The following is a 6,176-nucleotide window of genomic DNA, read 5'->3' on the forward strand; positions in this document are numbered from 1 at the left end:
GTCTGGGTGATGCCATCTGTTTACCCTCTTATCTGCCTGTGGTGACAGACCTGGCCTTTCAGAAATTGTTCTTCCCTACACTCAGAGTCCTTGCCCAGACTACCTTGGCATCAACTTCTTGCTCAGTCACAGCCTACAAAGCCGTATTACAGAGTCTCTCTTTTGTTAGTCTTCATTTCCAGAAGAAGGACAGCAAGAAATGAGTGATCAAGCATGTGGAAATGATGTGAGAAGCCAAATGAAATAGTTGGTAGGGAAGCAATTTCTGTAGGCTGGAGGCTGTAATCAGAAAAAGCAGCTGAAACCTGTCCACGCTGATCTCACATCTGCACTTCCCACGTGCCAGGGTGAAGCAGATGGACCACATCACTGTATGTGATGTTAGGTAGGTAAAAACCTGGTTCGAACAATATTTTGAAGGTGTGACATGCTACGGTGGAGCTACCAGAGCTGTTGGGTAGCTCCAGAGGCACAATGACTGCCTGGGCCAGAGGCATTCAGCCAGACAGGGAATACCACAGCTGCCAGATTTATCTTGTAAATTCACCAGGAGCAGAGCCGACAAGAACATAAATATGCCTCTTATACTCATTTCTTCCTTTAGTTGTTAAGGAGGGCCAGTAAGATCTGTCAGATCTATATGTGGAGAGCCACTGAGAGAATTTGGGCTTTTAGCTCTGTGTAGGGAAGAAATTGTCTCCAGCTGTCTAGTAAAGGTTTCAGCCACACAAATTGTACGTGGATTAGAGCTCCTTAGCATGGTTACTCTGTATTGGACCAATATGCTCATGCAAATTCAACCCCCTTTCGTAGCAGCACTTTAAATTACCAAAGCATGAGTATCTTCTCACTGTCTTCAAATAGAATCATAGAATCGTAGAACTGTAGAATAACAGAATTGTTTAGGTTGGAGAAGACCTTTAAGATCATGGAGTCCAACCATTAACCCAGCACTGCCAAGCCTACCACTAAGCCATGTCCCCAAGTGCCACATCTACCTACGCATCTTTTAAATACCTCCAGGGATGGCGACTCCACCACTTCCCTGGGCAGCCTGTTCCGGTGCTTGACAACCCTTTCAGTGAAGAAATTTTTCCTAATATCCAATCTAAACCTCCCCTGGTAACCAAGGAACGCTAAATTACACCGTAATTACTGTGCAGTGGATGGATAATGGCCTGGGTAGTTCTGTGTCATTGCAAGAAAAATGTATGGCTATTTCTGTGTTTGCAGTGCTGCAAATTCATTGTGATTTCCTAACACTAATTACCTGGTAATCTGTATGCACCTGGAAAAAGTCATTGCTGGTATTTATCAATTAAACCAGGTCACCATAGAACTGCATAACACTTTCCAAATATTTGTGTCCCTCTTGTTTTAGCTGTTAGGTTATTTTTATTCATAGGTACTGGGCTAAGCTATGCAGTGGCTACAATAGGTTTCTCTCTTTAATGAAAAGCTTAATTATTTACTTTTTTTCTAGAGGTTGTTACAAAAATTTAGCTTTCTGTTAAGTGCTGGATTTTACAATCTAATAAATTGATATAATGCCATGTAAACAAGCTGTGTAAATATATATGCAGAGATATGCCTTTTACAGGGATTTTTTTTAACAAAAGAACAACTTCCACAGAAGTGGTATTCTTAGGAAATAATTATAATTTGCACAGTGTTATGCATCAGCATGCTAAATGATATTGCTAGGTCTGAATTTACTGTCAGCAGGTTGCATATTTTAAGTGCTGTGCTTTGCTCAAAACAAAAACCCCAAAATATTTACTGACCTTTGTTGCTACAAAAATCCAGTTGTTAGGCCAGAAAGAACTGCTGACATCATATTAATCTCATCAGAAATCCATTAAAAGCCCAGTATATCTTTTTATCTATTCCTTGAAAAAAAAAAATTGTCAAATTGATAAATGCCATTCATGGCCCTGATCCAGCACAACTCTATTTTTACCAGGCTGAATGGTGAGAAGAAACACATGTTTAATTAGCATAAAAGGTTAGGGGGGAGAGTACAATTGTAGCAGAAATGGTAGTAATATAAATTTCTATTGGTTAGGCCTGTCAGTGTTTGCTGCTTCAGAAGAAATGATTTTTGAGGCTGGGTTCTCTCTCCCTCGACATGGAAAACTTGCACGCTGGAAGTCATTCGTCAGCGTGTCTGCTCACTGCCGCGTGTGGCCAGAGTCAATTCTTGTGACAAAACCTCAACACAACCCTGTGACAGTGTGAATCCTACTTAGACTGCACCTCACTCCATGTAAGGAGTGAAAGCTCCCTATAAAACAGCCAAAAGTGTGACTAAACCCAGCTGAAGGTTTAGGCTTTTCTATAACTGCCATTTCACATCTGACGCTTTTTTAACTACAGATAGTAATAAGACTGATGCAACTCAATACTTACTCCCGTTCATGGCACAAAGCCAAAGCTAGGTTCAGTAAAAGAACCTAAAAATGACTCTGTAACACCCCAAATGCCAAAAGACTAATTTTGCATATAGCTTACAAAATAAGAAATGTTAGCAAAATGAGACACGGGTATTGATTACAATTATTAATTCTTACAATTAATGGCAATTATACATTTTTAGTTTCTCTGCGGCTCCCCAGAAGGTCAGCGTGCTTACTGAACATTTTCAGGAAAGTTTACCTCATCAAGCACATGGAGGCTGTGAAGATGCTTGCCTAGCAGGGAACGAGGGGATAACGCTTCGTTAGCAGCACAGCTACTTGTAAAAGGCGTGTCACTGTACTATTTGGTGCAGCCATCTTTCCCCATTGACTTCTCAGACAAATTACTGATAACTCACCTAATGTTATGACAGATTCAAACTTGATTCTTTGCTTTCCACATCATTTTAAGCATCCCAGCTAAAGCCTGCAATGAACTAAAGACTTCTCTCCAGTTAGGGAGGTAAAAAACGTGAGCGTTCAGAGTCCAGCTGCTTTACTGCTCATCTTCATAACCACAGCAGCTTCCCGTGTGTCAAAAATATACCCTCTTTACTCCCCTTTAAAGCCATTCGCCAGTCCTAAGATACACTTAAAACACATTTTTATTCACTGTAGATCAAGAATCTAATACTTATTCCTTTGCTTCTCTTTAATTAGAATGAGAACAGACCACGATCCATATAGGCCTTGCTGCCTACATGGGTAGTGACGTATCATACCAGAGACTCTGACCAGCCTTAAATGCAATGTATGGGAGGGTGTGAACGATGTTTGTGGTTTGCTATACTTAGTTTTTTAAGCAAAGATACTGCAGACTCAGGCAAAATTATTTGAAGTATGAGATTAAGCAGAGTTCAAATCAACTCACTCGCAGGACAAGAAAAAAAGGACTTGAAGGTCTGGAAAGGGAGGTGTAATATTATAACCTTGGAAAGCAGAAATGCAGATAGCAGGCAACTGCATAATTGTATGCCCCAAATAGTGGATGCACAACCATTTCACACCACCCAGACCTTGGCTGCTAATGTGAATTGGACATGTTGCACATGTATTTCCCCTGTAGCCTTTTCAAATGCAGGTTAAAGTGATCTCAGAAATGCATAGGCCGTTCATTTTACAGATTGTTATTTTAGCTACGGATAAATTAATTGCTACCAGGAATGGTTTACATCCTCCTTATTCAGAAGGATAAATTCCTGCAGCAGTAGGAAAAAACTCCACCAAAGCATTCAGCTGGTTGGAGGATTCACAGTGTAGACGCTGTGGACAGTCAAACAGTGTAAAGGTAAATGAGAAGTGTTTGCCAGTGTCAGACTGGAGGATGCAGGTAAGCAGGACACACACTGTGTGACAGGATGATGATCTACCCTTTATTAAAGTAAACAGCCTATTGCCAGCAGTTCATGATGTGTCCTGGAGAAGAACTAGGGTTAAAAAGATGAAAGAAAGAAGAGAAGAGAAGAGAAGAGAAGAGAAGAGAAGAGAAGAGAAGAGAAGAGAAGAGAAGAGAAGAGAAGAGAAGAGAGAAGAGAGAAGAGAGAAGAGAGAAGAGAGAAGAGAAGAGAAGAGAAGAGAAGAGAAGAGAAGAGAAGAGAAGAGAAGAGAAGAGAAGAGAAGAGAAGAGAAGAGGGGAAAAAAAGTCCTTCTTAAAATGTCTAGGCTAATCTCATCACACTATATTTGATGCTATGACCTTTTCTAATGGTAACTTATACCAAATTTCATTTTAAAAACCAGCAACAGAGTTGTGTAATTAGTCCTGGCTTTCTGAAGGAAAAAAAAAAATCATAATTCACCTACTTTCAGTTAAAATCTCTCCTTCCCAGCATTATTAAGTCACAGTGAAGACCATAAGCATGTACACATGGAACTTCTTTTAGTCACCTGGATGTCCTTGCTATCATCATGCCCAAACAGGAAGCCTGATTCTTATTTTGATTTGTGGTTTTTTCTTCCTTTTCCTTTAAATGAAGATTACTATTACAGGTGCCTAAGCTTTAGTCTTTACATTCCAACAGACAAAAAATAACAAACGGTTACAGGAAAGTGCTCTAAATATATGGGGTTTTTAACAGCTAGGAAGAAAAGATAGTTTGCAAACCAAAATATCCTGAAGGCACTTTCCCCACCGACAGTATATTTGATAAATTGACTTTTGCTTCCAGGGCAGGCATTCAGGTTCTTCATTAGTATAATGATCCTTAGTCTTCTCTTCCCAAACTTAGATAATTTGAATGAAAAATAGGTTTTATGAAATGTAGCTATTAATAATGTCAATAAATTTTAAATTGTGATTAGAGATCACTTACAGTAGTGCTATCCCTCTCTATTGTAGATCAAAATATATTTATTCAGCATTCTTAAAATCAAATATCTTCTCTCTTTACTTGACAAGAACAATCCAGTGTGTTGTTGAGTACTGTGGTGACTTGAATGTTTTTCTAGTGTGTAATCCCCTTTTAAATTATGTATCAACTCAAAGACAAAATATCTGCATTATCTTAAATAAACTAGGCAAAATGTATTTCAAAAAGTTTCTTGAGTCAAAAAGTAGCAAATCATTGTATGTATTTTCCATATTTGTATAGGTTTCATTATATTCTCATTCTAAGTTACTCTTAAGTCTCTTTCATATTTAAAAAATGAACTACACACCTATCATGCAAAATGTAAAGAAGTATGTTCAACTAGTTCAAATTAGATATACAGTAAAAATACACTTCCAAAGAAATATCATTTCCATTTTTGTTCATGTTTTTAACAGAATTTCAGACTAATACATCAAATGTGGAACTGTACAAGTATGTGAAGAAACATTAGGATTGCAGTAGTAAAAAAATGTACAGCATTCAAAACCAACAAGCTCTAAACAACCAAACAATACCACAGGATTGAAACAATCATGGGGACAACATAGGTCATTGGAGCCAGTGAGTGAATCCTAATGCACCTACATAAAGACCCTACATAGAATATTGTCTCTTATTTATATGCAAAATCCCTGATTTGATTAAACCAGACAATTTCTCTAATTGTCTCTTATAGGTTTTAGATAAGATTAACGCAAGAGTATTCCCCTTCATAAATGTCAGTTATTTGAAAAGGCAATATTGAGAATTGATTTGAAAGGTATTTCCATCCATGTGGATTCAGGTAGTTAAAATACAAGACCACAAATAATGCACTGCAATTTTAAAGAACCATTTGAATTGTTATCCGCTACATTTGCCGTAACACTTAATTCAGGATTCAGTTTTTAAAAACTGTTTACAGGTTAATACACAGGGGTTTTAATTACGGGCTGTATCCATTTAACAGTGGACCAACATTGCCTTTTAAATCAAGAAAAGATCCGGCTAAGCATGTAAAAAAAAATCTCCACGGTAATTGACAATGAACAAAACATTACATACAGCAGAATCTCTGTGTATGAAAGGTGGATATGTACTCTTTTACAGTCCACTACCCAGCACAATTTCCTTATTAGACATTTATATGATGAGGAAAAATGTCTTGGACAAACCTGTAACAGTTATTAATTCAACCCAAATTATCTTTTTTAATGTTTCATCATTGTGCATAAACTTAATGAACTATGCTAGGCTATCGGGTTTAGTGACCAGAATGTAATCCCTTTCACAGATCTTTGCTAGTTGTGATTTTTTTAGGACTATCTTGCTTTTCAGATAACTCACCTGTGGGGTTTTTTAAGCTGAA

The sequence above is a fragment of the Grus americana genome, chromosome 20 (genome assembly GCF_028858705.1).
Source record: "Grus americana isolate bGruAme1 chromosome 20, bGruAme1.mat, whole genome shotgun sequence".
Lineage (NCBI taxonomy): Eukaryota > Metazoa > Chordata > Aves > Gruiformes > Gruidae > Grus > Grus americana.